Source organism: Mauremys mutica, chromosome 4 (genome assembly GCF_020497125.1).
Source record: "Mauremys mutica isolate MM-2020 ecotype Southern chromosome 4, ASM2049712v1, whole genome shotgun sequence".
In the NCBI taxonomy this organism is placed as follows: domain Eukaryota; kingdom Metazoa; phylum Chordata; order Testudines; family Geoemydidae; genus Mauremys; species Mauremys mutica.
In genome coordinates this window covers 19761852-19774884 of record NC_059075.1, presented here as the reverse complement: position 1 = coordinate 19774884, position 13033 = coordinate 19761852, and the positions used below count along the sequence as shown (strand labels likewise).

Genomic DNA, 13033 nt, shown 5'->3' with positions numbered 1-13033 from the left:
CTCAGCTCTGGCACAAAATAAGCCTCTGTGGCCACTCCCTGGAGACCCCACTGCCACACATGGCATTGGAGAGACAGATTCACGGACTCTGCCTCTAAAGGCAGGTGGCATGGCTGGGAGGTCTCCAAGTGGCTCTGTGGCCACTGCCCAGAATAGTGACATGGCAAGGAGGGGGGAGCCCCTACCTCAGGATCTCATGACTGTGCCAAGGGCATGGTGCCTCGCTTTTCTACCAAATACACCACGTGTTGTAGAAGTGCCTGTTTGCTTCTGTTCCCTGCATTTCAATAACTGTATTAATTTTTAAGGTTTTTGTGGGTCAGTGGAAAACCCCGTATCAATCTGTCTGTGCTCAATTGTATTTAACTCTTTATAAGCCCAGTACCCAGTAATGGTGTTTTTGTGCTTTCAGCGAAGCCATTACAACAGCAGTTAGCATACAGCAAAGACCTGGATTTTGTATAGTGGGGGTCTCTGTTAGTTAAATAAAATAAATAATGGATAAACATCCAGCCTGTCTTTTGTATCAGTAAATTTTCTCACCATACAGGTGCTCAAATGCACTGCTCACTGCTTTCTGCAGCTCTGAGATGTGAGTGCCTGCCACTGATTGGGTTGTGATTAAAAAGCAGTGACTTTTAATGTGCGATGCTTCAGGGTGAAGAGGAGTCACTTTCATTAATGGTTTCTGGTGTGGGAAGGCAGAAGAGGATTAAAGTAGGGTTTTCAAGGACAGTGAATTGGCTGAGGTGTTAGTGCATAAAAATGTTTAGATCCAGTTGTAACTAGTAGCTGCTAGTTCCTGTTGTTTTTGTTTTGATCAAGAGCCCACTTTGTGTGTGGCAGGGATAGGAGGTGAAGGCAAGGAAAGGAAGTAACTGTTCAAAGTGCATCTCCTTTGGGAAGACAAAAACATGAGCCGCGTGGTGGAATCAAGGTTAAAAAATTACTTATTTTCCTTTGGTCTGCATAGTGCATCCATCATGTACAGTTTTCCACATGTTGGGTAATGGAAAGTTGAGCCCCAAAGGAAGTTCTCTTTGTAAGTCAAGATGGGATCATAAAATCAATCATTGTTGGGTCACTAATTGGTGTGCAAGATAGGAATTTCCTAAACTGTATGATAAGTTCATTGGCTTTTTGGCAGTGAACTCTTTAGCGAACGATATTCTTTCCTGGTTCTGTTGTTAACGCAGGAAAAGTATCAGGTCATTTATAGTTACACCCAGATCACCGCTTGTTTTTAAATAGAAGGGAGAAAAAAAAAGTTGGCTGTCAAAGAGAATCAAAATGTTTCTGACAAAGTTTGTTTTCATGTCTCTGTGGCATAGTAGTAAAGCTTGGCAGCCACATGATAATAGTGAAGATTGATTGCCCTCTCTCTGTTAAGCATCTCGCATCTCTGAATTTATGTTAACACAAGCATTATTCCAGCAGCAGCATCTGGCTCATTGGCAGGTTCCACAGACAGTTGTTCTGATGGCTCTGGAGATGCCTTTGGGCTGTCATGTAGTTAGGTGGCTGAATGGGCTGGCTGTGCGGCTTTGTCATTCCCTGTTTTTATTTATTTGACTTGCCTTTGTCTGTGATGAATGACTCTTCAGAATATGGGCTTTCACCAATCTTTCCTAACCTTTCCATGCAGGAGCTTTTATGAAATGCCCAGGTTAATTTATACCCGTGCTTCTTTGCTGATCAGAGCTGGAGCTACAACGTCCCAGTCCATAGCTTCCATGCAAGTTTTTCCCGCGAATCATGGCCTCAGCCTTGTTGCACATTTTTGAGCATACTCCTGCATAATGAGTTTCTCTGAGAACAGAACTACAAGGATAAATCAAATATTACTATTACACAGTCAGTGTCCTGAGGGGACTATGTTGGGAGTTGGGAATTCAGGAAGTCATTCATATTTCTCAAGATGACAATGTTTGTGTCTTAGGTAGTAAAGTTTTGGGGCCAGAGCCAGAGCTCATGTAAATTGGCATGGGACCATTGATTCCAGTGGAGCTATGACAATTTACACCAGCCGCGGATCTGCCTATATGTGTTTTTATTGTACAGTATTCACATTCGCTGTATGTAAAAATATGACTCTTTTAAATGCACTCTGTTTTTTTGAGGGTATGCAGGTGTGAATACAAGTGCAATTTCGAGAGATAGTGAGGTGTCCTTTTTATTAAGCAGGATCATTGGGGTCACTGGTTCTGGATGAAGTTCTTTGGCCAGATTAGATGATCATAATGGTTCCTTCTGGCCTTAAACTCTGTGAATCTGTGGAACAGCTACACCATAGCCACAACTGGAGCTGTCTTAGGGTATGTCTACAGCTGAATGGTGTAATTCCCATCTTGGGTAGACATATACACTCACTAGCTCTGCTTGAGCTAGCATGCTAAAATTAGCAGTGTGAATGCAGTGGCTTGGGTGCTGGCTTGAGCTGGCTGCCTGAGTGTATACGCAGGAGTTGGGCAGGATTGTACTTGGGTGGGTAGTAGGGTTGCCACCTTTCTAATTACTGATAACCAGGCCCCGAAGGCGATGCTCCTGCTCCAACTTTTCCACCCCAAGCCCCGCCCCCGTCGCTTGCTGGATAGTCTCAAGGAGCCTGCCTGCAGGTAGGAGGTAACTGAGCAGGGGCTGTCACGAGTTAACGACTTGGTGCCTCCCTCTACCCTGGGAAACGGACTTTTAGTTTGGGTGCCATTTAGAGTTGCTGGGTCCCCTTTCTGACCGGACTTTCCAGTCGAAAACTGGGCACCTAGCAACCCTAAATGGCACCTGGACACAGAAGCTAAAAACTGGGCTTTATGGGTAAAACCTGGATGGGTAGCAACCCTAGCTGGTAGCCTGAGCTGCTGTGTTTGCTGCTGTGGCCACACTGCTATTTTTAGCACACTAGCTGGAGCAGAGCTAGCATGTGTAAGTTGACTTGCTCTGGGAAGCACACCTCCTAGCTGCTGTGTAGACGCACCCCTACTGGCTTTCAAGTTTTATCATAACCATATTAGCAAGACATATATACATAGATTTTCTTTTTTAAATGTATATTTCCTTTTTATAATAGCAATAAAACATAGATGATTGAGTTTTTATTGAAAAATTGAGACAATAAAATCTAGTGCCACAATATTTCAGTTTTAAAGTGGGAGGAATTTTCCATATTAATTCAACTCATCATCCAAAAACTCTTCATACATTTGTTGCATGAACCTCCACCGAAATAAATAGGCAGATCAATGAAAGAAAAATGTTCATAGCTGATTTTGGGTTAGGCTGGGGATGCTTGTCTCCTTTGTAGTCAATAGGAGTTTTGCCATTGTCTTCAGTGGGACCAGGATTTCATCCTGAGGCTGTAATTTCTCTTCTTAAAGAAACCCTCCATTCACTAATACCTACTGTTTCTTCCTAACGTGTGTTGGTTTAGGTTCCCTTCTTCCAGAAGGGCCTAGAAAACAAATGACGATAAAAACATTCCACTATATCAGGGGTTCCCAAACTTGGTTCGCGGCTTGTTCAGGGTAAGCCACTGGCGGGCCACGAGACGCTTTGTTTACCTGAGCGTCCGCAGGTACGGCTGCTCGCAGCTCCCAGTGGCCGCGGTTCACCATTCCCATTTTCCTTGTTTTCATCCTAAATAAGAAAACTTTTGATACCTCTGTCTACCCATCCTATATGTATGATGGAAAACGTGCTTTTGTTACATGGTATCTGTTCCTCCTGAAAACATGGGAGAAATGTCTCTGGGTCCGTTGAGCAATGTATTTACCTAATAAAGTCTTCATGAAGATGCCATAAAATCCACAGTCGAGAGATAAGCCTGCAGATGGGTGTCATGCCACCCTGTTGTCACCATAACTGGTGCTTCATCAGCTCTCTTTTGGATGTCTCTCCATTTATAATCAAATACTGCTGGTTTACGTTCTCTCACAGAGCATCTTGGCTTTTTAATGAGCCCCCTACAATCACTATTCTAGCTGAAGGTACTGAAGTTGGCGCACTTTTATCAATTCTGGGCCCTGGTTATTTGTAACTTGGAATATTGTGTTCAGTTCCAGAAAATTCCAGACAAACTGGAGAGAAGGAAGAGAAGAGTAACAGATTTGAATATGTGGCTGGAAGGATTTATTTCTAAAAGAGCTACATATGTATGTCTTGGCTAGGCAGCTTCTAAGGAGTGTGTGGGATTGTGATAATAGACTATGTAAATATGTAAGAGATGAGGAATTATTTAGGGTGGTAAAAAGGGGTACAATTAGGAGTAAAGGCAGAAACTTAAGGCAAGAAAAATGCAGGCTCAGAAACTTGCTGATATTGAATTGCATGGGTTGTGAAATAGCCTCCAAAGGGAAGTAGGGCATTTAAAATCTATCCTGTTGGTGCCTCTGTCCTCTCACCCATGGCACCTGAGTACAAACAGCAAGTCAGTCTGCAAGACTGTAGTCTGTGTGGTGCTGTGCAAAGAAAGTATGTGTGGTCAGTACCCTGCTTAATGAAACTGTAGAGAACAGTCCTGCTCTGAGAGGGGAGAAACTGGGTTGTTTAACAAGTCTTTTTCAACTCCCATTTGTGTGACTGAGATCATTATTTCATAGCCAAGGGATTTTCATAGAAAGGTTCTTTGATTCTTTGGGGGATGATCCTGCAGGGTCTACCTGCATATTTTTCCCATGCCACACGGGAGGGGGAGTCGGCTACCTGAATGGCACCAGGGGCATCTGGGGGAGGATTTGGCTCTGGCAGTGTGACTGCAATGCCCCTCCACATCACTTAAGACCCGCTGTGGGGCTGTGATGGGAAGGGGTAGGTGGAGTGGCTGTAAAAGGGGTGTCTGGACCACCTCTGAAAAGTGCAGAACTGCCTTCCGGGGGTGGGCAGATGGAAAGGCCATGGAATTTGTGCCTATGCAGTGGCTCAAAGGAGGAGTGGAGAGGTAGTGTCTCCTGTTCAAGACCCTGTGCCAGCCGAGGGACTGGGAAAAACCGTCTTGGAGCCGCACATGGCTTGCCTGTAGGTTTGGGGGGTTAGGATTCCATCTCCTCCTCTTTTGCCCCCCTCCTGCTTAGTTTTCTGAACAAAGTCCAAGTGAGAGGGAGGGGGGAAAGTCTCGCCCCACAGAGGATGTGATCCCCATCGCTGTAAATTTAAAGTCAAGTCAAGCCTCAAGTGTTCATTCACTATAAAAGTAATTGATAAAATGAGCAAGTGAAAGATGCCTTAAATGAGTTTGATGTTATGCCATGCGCTGGCCTTTTAAGGTGAAATTAAATATATGAGGAGTTGTTTTATGAAAAATTTATGAAAAATGTCAACTTCCTAACTTTTGCTGTTAAGCATCCTTAGTGGGATTGAGGTGGCTTGACTGAAACAACAAAGAATTTGTATACAGCTGTCCTGTGTACTCCAAGCATTTTTTCCAGAGTCACGTCCAGGTTTTCCAAGCTGACATTATTTTCACTGAGGTAGAAATCCAGAAGCTTTGAGCTGTACAAATAGAAAAGTACAGCTGTCCAGCCGATATAAATGAACATAGCTCTGTTGAAATATACAGAACTTCACCCGTTTATACCAGCCGAAGAGCTGGCCCAAAGAGTTGTTCATCTCCTACCTCTCCAGTGCCTGTATGAAGTGGGATGTTGGTCTCAATCCTGTTTCTTGTCAGAGATGATAGTCCACTTCTCAAAACTGACCATCACAATCATCGCTTTCAGCAGAGTCCAAGGACTGAATGGATATAGAGACTAAAATACTCTTTTCTCCTTGTCAAGGTGGTTCCTCTAAAATAGAGTTCTGAAGCGCATTTTGACACAGCGGTGTGAATTGTTTACAGATTCTAAATCCCTTGCTCGCATTCAGTAAAACTTTACTACTCAAGCAGTCCCATTGAAATAATTGAGACTACTCATAGATTAAGGCTCTACTTTGCCATGTGTAAGGGCATCAGATACTTGACTTCTGTGGTTCATAGAGGCCAGTCTTTAAAGATGTCAATCTTGCACTTTTCACAAATACTACATTTGCTTTAAGAAAAAAGAAGTTTTGCTCTTCCATGCAATTCAGTAGATGATCAAAGTTAAAGCCCTAATACACCAGTGAGAATTCACTCCCCAGCCTCAAAGAGGAAAATAATTAAAAATAGAAAACTGATCAAGTTTTCTTTAAAATATCCAATTTCTCTCAAAGGTTTTTATCGAAATGTTTTTTAAAAATTAACATTCAAAGGAGAGCTTTTGAGACACAGCGGGTTAGCTATAAGTGTAGTGATGGCTTTATAACTATTTTCCAAAACGTCTGTATTATAAAAGACTATGATAGAGACAAAGTAGCAAATGGGTAAGAGCACATTTTCATCTGAACAAAATCAGTGCTGAATTTGCATTGTGAAGTTACAGTAAGTCACAGAATAGAGAGAGAGAGAAAAAATTAAAGGATTACTTAAAACCAACAATAAACGTACAAATTAAAAGTCATTATTTTAAAATGAAGCTATACTCTATTAAAATAAGCATAAAATTGCATACTCGTTTGGATGTGTAGTTTATAGAATACACAGAATACTAAAATTGACTCAAATGCAAGTAAAATATCTGTTTAATTAGATCGTAAAGAAAGGAGATTAAAAGTAATATTTTGTAAGATAGTAATTACTGTTTTTCCAAAGTAGTCTGGTTCCTGTGTATTGACTTAAATTTAATTGTGATAGTGGATCTCTTTGGGATTCTACATTTTGTTTGTGTCCTTTAATTACTTTAAATCACAACCATTACCTTTATTTTGTTTTCTTTCAACTAAATACACTGCAGGGCTTTTTGCTTCAATAGCCTGCCTATTCACAACCACAGATCTCTGAGTGATCAGCCTCGAACCTTTCATTGTGAGAGGTTACAAGTCAAATCATTGCAGGGGCCTATGCAACAAGATAACAGGAAAGGACCTTGTAACCAATGGGGAGTAGGTTGAGGTGCTGATGGGCGTCTGAGATGTAAATAAACCAGATTGCTCTCATTTCCTGTTTCCACTGTATTATGCATTCCAATAGCACAATTCATCTTTATGACACACACCTATGGCTTTAACTTTACTGTGGGCCACTAAAGTACATTAAAGTGGGCAGGAAATGGAATTTAAAAGAACTCAGTTGAGGCTTTAGAATAACTAAACCCATTGCAATAGTTTTCAGTGTAAGGTGACATCTCTTTTCAAGAAGATTTAACATAGTGCTTCATTTTGGTTATACAAATGAATGTTATCATAAAGTCATGCAACCCATTTATAAATTAGGTATTCAAATGTGCTCAAATCAATTTTCAAAATTCTGTGGGTTAGCTACAGTTAAAACACAAGATCGAGGGCCAGATCTTCAGCTGGCTGAAGTCAGCGGAGCTATGCTGAGGTGTTTAAATAAAGTTTGCAGACTTATACCACAGACAGCTGCACAGGGAGGACCAAATTCTCCTGCCTTAAATGAATAGTCCCGTTAAAGGTAGTGGGGTACTCATGTGGGGAGAGCGGGCAAGATTTGGCCTTAAAAAGGCATGTAGTTGTTTTCAAACTTAGGCACATTTTAGAAGCTCTGAAGATGTGGTGTGCAAGCCTCCCTATTCAGAGATATATTTTCAAGTACATTTACAATTTTCAGCTTACATTTAGCTTTTTAAAAAAATGGCGACATCTAGTTAATACTTTTCTTGTGAGGATTTTGCATGTTTTTTTCTTTACTGCATATATACTAGGAATATATTTGGCAGGAGGATTGTGAGTTTACAGCATGGGTTACTTGAAGAAACATAATTCATATTCTCCCTTCCATAGGATAATTAGTGCCTGCCCTATGATGTCACTTACATGATACATGTGGTTGAGGTTTTTGAAAATGAACCATTCATCCTGCTCTTTGTCTGATTACACTGAATGGCCTCTGGTTTTGCTGAGCACTGTGTTCTTTTTTTCTATCTGAATAGATAATTGAACGCAAGCATCAACCTTCAAAGTGTTTATCAATATAGAAGATATTAGTGGATATTGCACAATGTCATGTAAGGTAAAAACTAATTTGTAAGCAACACAGCAGACAGCTGGAAAGGCAATTAAGTTAAAAAGTCATTAACATTGATCCTTTTGCACTGAGAAAGTACATTCCTTTCTCAGAAAACATCTTTGAAAAATGTTGTGCACCTAGGTCTATCTTTAAGGTAATACTTTAATATGACATTTAGTTTTCTTTGACTATTTTGCTTTTAAAACTAAGAATTTAGTTTAATGCAGCATATTGTTCAAGATTCACTTGAATTATATGAACAAGGAGAGACCTGTAGGTAATTAGTAAGAATGGTTGCTGGCAGTTTCTTTCATCATTTGTTCACACTACAGGTATAAATTCTCACTGAAAGGATAAGGTTACATGATGGGTGGGTATTACTTCAATGATTGCAGCTTCTTAAGTGAGAATCCAGATGCTTTTCTTCTTTCTCTCCTGTTGGTGAGCGTGGGCATATGAAGTAAATAGCTGAAGGTAAGGTTTAAAGATTAAACTTTTTCTGTTTTGCAGTGGAAGAGTAGCCAGTACTGCTTGTGGTTGCCTAGACAAAAGTACCCATCTGCAGACTTTAAGTGAATGCACATATGGGGCCAAAATTTCAAAAGAATTCAGAGCCAGATTTTCAAGGGCTCAGTACCCACAAGCTCCTATCAAGGCATGTTGGGTACTGACCTTTTTTACAATTGGCCACTTATTTTGATGCCTAGATGGAAGTTTTGGTTCTTCTGAAAATTCTGGCCTTAGGGCCTGATCCAGTTACCATGACAGTGGATAGGAATATTCCTATCAGCTTCAATGGGAATTGATTCAGCCCCTTGTATTTTACAGTAGTGAGGAATGCTTTGAAACCTTTATTTAAAAAATATTAACTAAAGAAAACCCACACTTTCTTTTTTTGTGGCAAATGGAATATATTGCAGCCTTATAGTCTGCAAATTCATTGGTCCTTGTCAAATTTGATTAGGTAGAAATGCAATAGCTGAGACAGAAATCAGATAGAGAAGTGTGAATTAAAATTACTGATCTCTCCTTTCTCTCTTTTTTTAAGCTACCTTTTCATTACTTGTGCTTGTTGTGAGATTATGTTTATTACTGTCATCAAAGATAAAACCTTAAGGCAAACTTTGGGTCCAGGCCTGCTCATGTTGAAGTAAATGAGAGATTTACCCATAGATTTACTGGGAACAGAATCAGGGTCTTTAAAATCTGCCTTCCTTACTTTTCAGTCCTGCAGCTGTTGCTTGTGTGAGTAATCCTTACTCAAGTGAGTAGTCCCACTGAAGTGAGTGAGATTACTCATGTGAGCAAGGACAACTCACTTTAAGGTTGGCAGGACCAGGCCATGGATCTTATTCATGTGAATAGTGCTTACTTCCTGGGACTTCATGGAGCATTGGATTGGACTCTCTCTCAGTGCAATTGGCGCTAATAGGACCATCTGTGTTACTCTCATGAGTAAAAGTTTACTGGATTGTGCCTTTACTACAGGTTGATTATGCACTTCCAGAATTCACATACAGTAGCAAACAAGCTTAAAAGTAGGGTGTCCAGAAGTCCCGATTTTATAGGGACAGTCCTGATTTTTGGGTCTTTTTCTTATATAGGCTCCTATTCTCCTCCCCCGCACCTCCTCCCCGTTACCAATTTTTCACACTTGCTGTCTGGTCACCCTACTTAAAAGTGAAATTAGGTTTTCAGAACCAGGGGAAGCTATCAGTGTAAACTGCACCGTACCATTCAACTCATTCAAGCATTCTGCTGATAATTACTAATGATGTACACAAAGTAGATATAGAGAGGTAGCATGATAGGTGTGCCAAGTACTGTATGATTTGTTCATGTGCTTTGAGTGAAAGATCAACATATCCGTCTACAATGTAAAAGACAACTGCTCTGTCCTTTGTAGTGTAACAGATTAAAACGTTGTTGGAGCACTGCTTGGGTTTAAATGTTGAGGTCTTTACCATACCACATAACCTTCCTTGGCTGGCTCTTTTCCTTCTGTCTGTGAGGCAATAATTGTGATTGGAATTCTACCCCCTCTTGCTTGTAGTGCACAGAGCACATTTGGTCACTTTAATTTCTTCCCTCTGTAAAACATGTGAGTGTAACTTCCCCATAAGGTTTATTAGAGCGGAGGCTATTGAAGTGGAGATTCAGGAGTCGGGATTGTCACAGGGTAGTGAAATCCCTTTCATTGGGCTGGTTTAACTTTTAAGTCACGTTTAATGTTTTTAACAGTAACTTGTGTTTCCTTTACCCTTCACACCCATCCGTTAGCCAGGTGTTTTTGTCACACCGAGTGGAAAAATAAAAGTAAACCATCTGCACAGCTGGTCCCTCAGTGAGAAGCTGGAGGAGGATGGGCTGAGCTGCAAGAAATGATTAGAGAAATGGCTTGAGTAGTTTAAACGGCCTCCTGCAACTGCTCGATAAAATCCAACCACTGGAAAGGGGAGACTGTTTTTATAGTGAATTAGGATATTTAAATCTACAATACAATACACTTATATGAGTGATGCCGTGTAATTTCCTAAAGAAGTTGTTTTTTGAAAACATTTATGTATCATCTCGATTTTGTAACTTTGCACATTTGATTGAACTTGTATCAATCACTTCACATATCTATGCATGATGGGCTTCATTCTGTTCTCTCTTACACTGGTTTAAATCCGGAGTAAGTCTATTGAGGTCAATAGTTACCCTGCTGGAAATTAGGTGTAAGGAGGAGCAGAATTAAGCTTACTGATTTCTTTACATCAGAAGTACATTTTTTATCAGAAAACATTTTCATGTAGTAATTTGCTTATTTTAAATATTTGATGGCATTTTAGCATTGCCCTATTAGTCACATAATCCCAGAGCTTGGAAACACTTATGCTTGGGCTTAACTTTATTCACATGATTAGTCCCACGGATGTAGCATTGGCGCTTAAGAGAGCTAAATAGCACTATGCCTGGAAAGTATGTGTTGCTTGTGGGACTACTCACGTGAGTAAATATAATCAGGTGTGTCATTGTTTGTGGGGTTTCCCTAGGGTGACCAGAGAGCAAGTATGAAAAATTGGGAAGGGGGTAATAGGAACCTATATAAGAAAAAGCCACGAATATCAGGACTGTCCATATAAAATCAGGACATCTGGTCACCCTAGGTTTGGCCCAGAGTTCTATCCTGGAAACAATTACTACTGAGCTTAGTACCATTTAGTTTTCTTAGTAGACAGGGAGAGTATGTTCAGTATTACAGTATTTACAGCGCTCAGCAGTGTGTGCAGGATTGCCTCTAGAGAAACTATATTTTTCATTTTCTATTTGTCAGGGTTCATTTCTGCTTACGGGTGGATTAGAAGATCCTAAAATATTAATTGCTCCTTCCTGCCTGATCCAGGGTTCTTTATCTATGTGTGATAGTCTCTCAGTAGATTGGGGAGGGGAAGGGCTTCCTCTGTCATGACTGTGAGCAACCCCTGTAACTTCAAAAGATAGTTTTACTAGGGTCAAGCTTCATAAAAGGAGCAAAGCCAAAGTAAAAGCAGCACCTTTATTTGAATCCATAAGTCAGTTTACTAATACAATATACTGGGGAAATAATTGTTCAAGCAGTAGCAACAGAACTTCTTTTTCATTCTAATGGTGTAGTGCCATAGGCACTAATACTTTATAATTTCCAAGGCTTAGAAGTATCAGTGTTTAGATATTCATTTAAGGGACAATAATTTAGGAGCATAATGAAAAGAAGTACAATAGTTAATGATATTAGCTAATGAACGGTGTGATGCTAAATACTCTCTTAACAGCTTCTATCAACAGCAGTGTTGTATTTTGTGAGATATGTTTAAGAAAACATGGCAAGTGTAGTCCAGCAGATGATAATGAAATCAAGTCCAAGATTCTGCCTGGGTTGTTAAATAGTGTTTTCGGACTTTTAAAATTCAAACTGCAGGGAAATAGCTTACTTGGAAGAGAATAATACACAAAGCAAAAATATCAATGCCAGGATTTTTAAAACCAGTTTTTACTGATTTATATTATAATTAAAAATAGAATTAGTTGGACTTCTAGTAAGCTGTTCATTTCCTTGAGAGCAATCACAGCTTAGCATAAAGTAACACATTTTTTTTAAAAGTGTACTAATCTGGGTATACTGTAAGAACACACAATATGCATATGTTACTAGCTGTGTCTGCCCTCATCATTAACAAGCAAATTAAACATTTTTTCACTTTTTTTTTAATTAAACAAATAAACCTTGGGCTGCTCTGTGATCTTTCATTAAAACCTTAATTGTCTGGAGAGCTCAACATGAGTGCTTGAAGTTGGTCAGTTTCATTGCACAGCATTAGGTATTGGTAGCAGATTAACAACAGAGCTGGATTTAATCTCTTCCCTAATCCTTAGAATAGTCTGTTGGGGAGGAGAGGCAGTTGCGTGTTTTAGGAGATAGATTACTGTATCTCTGAACTGAAAGCACAGCGATGGGTTTTAAAGTGTCTGGACAGGCATGAAATGATTTTGAAAGAGAAAAGCTTATTCAGTGGAAATAAAATAGGTGTTGCTTTCAAATCAGCTTCTTGGCATGCCCACCTCTGAAGGTTGCGGTAGGCTCCAAATGTATTTTTTTTTTCATCAAAGCAGTTGTAGCGTAAGAAAATATTGCCATCTCCTAGATCACAATTTTCAGAAATGTAGTTCCCAACTAACAGAGGAGCCAACTGCGGTTAGTATCAGGTAAACTAATTCTGATGCTGCTTGATTATTCAACATTGAGGGCAAGGACCACAAAACATTTACCAGGTCACGCTTTAATCTGTTTAGTGCTCTGAGGTCTAATTTTCATGGGTTTAAGATGATTGCACGCCTTTGAAATGCATTATGATATTAGTAGGGTCTGCACCAGAAACAACGTTGTTGCTGAGCATGAAAACCATGGGCACATTTCAAAAGAAGAGTTAATTAGGAGGGTAAGTAGATGAGTAGTTATCAAGTGCACCACAAGTT

The 13033-nt window shown here is 40.1% G+C and overlaps 1 protein-coding gene across 1 annotated transcript in view; it reads left to right on the top strand.

Annotated features, from left to right (window-relative positions):
- KIF26A (kinesin family member 26A) overlaps nucleotides 1-13033 on the top strand; it is a 138344-nt gene that overhangs the window by 35583 nt on the left and 89728 nt on the right. The gene's annotated exons all lie outside the window — the stretch shown is intronic.